Genomic DNA, 1,503 nt, shown 5'->3' with positions numbered 1-1,503 from the left:
TAGTAAATAAATAACAGAAATAAAATGCAAGTAAGCGTAAATAAATTAAAGACGGAATGTAAATAACGATAATATAAATAAAGCAAGTAAATAAAGCGAGTAAATGAAAGCGATTAAAGAAACTTGAAATGCCAAAAGATTTATAATATTAGAGAAAGAAACTTCTTCTCCAAGTAGTTGGGAGAACTACTTGAGAGAATAGTGGGAGAATGCAAAATGAGGTGTGTCTTAAACTCCTCCCAACAACCCCWATTTATACCAAGGATTTATGGGGGCAAAATAGTCTTTTCACCCTTTCCTAGTTCAAAAGCAACTAAAAAGTACATATTACAAACTAYTAATTAGAAAGGAACTAATATAAGTCTTGTAATGCTCCAGCTAATCTGAGCAAAATACAGCTAATGCAACTTTAGAAGCCTTTCAAATGTCATCCCATATCATGTCAATCACTTCTAAGTCTCATCCATCTCTCTATCAGCCATCAGGTCATGCTACCACATTTCCACAGGATCAACCTGCTCCAATCTGTCCAAAATAAAATCAATTTAGACCAAAATCCACTAAAAACAGGTTCATCATTCTTCTTAGCATAAAAACAGATAAAAGAGATAAAATGACTCAAAGTTGGGATATGAATAGAAAATAACCTATCTAAAAGAGAATAAAAAGGTACTTTACGTACTAAATACTTAGTACGTATCATCCATCATCTCTCCAAATAGATCATCATTCAACCAAGTTCTTAGATATTCTAAGTGATCTATAGGGCAGAGATGGAACTCGGATACTCGTTCTTAGGTATTGACCATCATAGTCAATGGACATAAGTCCATATTCAGGTCTCACATGCACTGTGTTGGGTATATAAGGACCATTCTCAGGCAGTGACAAATTCAGCATTGAGATATATGGCTTTTTTTGATACTTGAAGAGTTCATCCACTGAGAATTTTGTTTCATGCTCGTTTTGGTTGGATGGACCATCTTCAGGTTCAAAAAAGTTCTTTCTTCGAAAGGACTTCCTTGGCAGAGAAGGAACCTCGATGATCTTTGACACATTGTTGAATAATTCATTCAAAACTTCTTCACTGTAAGGCTTGTGCTTGGATTTGGATTTTTGGATAGCCTGTCGAATCTCGAGCCTTTTGAAGAAACCATACTGACTGAGGAAGGAGGGTGTTTGCTTAGCACGATTGTTGTTGTCTTGTCCTTATGCACACAAAAGACAAACCCATACCCTTGCAAAAGTTAGTACGGTACGGAGCTGATTAGTCGACTCTTTGTCCACCAACTTTAGGCAAGGATGTCTGCTAAAAAATTGTGCTTTTGTACTATTCACTGTAGCAAAGGACAAGTCTTCCTCTTAAGGCTTGACACGCACTCTAAACCTACCATATTGCATTAAATGTTCATTTAATGCACTGGGTATAAATAGAAGTGTTTCTTCTCCATGCAGAGTGCGCGCATCTCTCTGCTATCCTCTTCTTACTTCAAGCATCTTCTA

Source organism: Cynara cardunculus, assembly GCF_001531365.2.
Source record: "Cynara cardunculus var. scolymus isolate 2C chromosome LG 13, CcrdV1, whole genome shotgun sequence".
Taxonomy (NCBI): domain Eukaryota; kingdom Viridiplantae; phylum Streptophyta; class Magnoliopsida; order Asterales; family Asteraceae; genus Cynara; species Cynara cardunculus.
Note: the sequence above shows the minus strand (reverse complement) of the source record.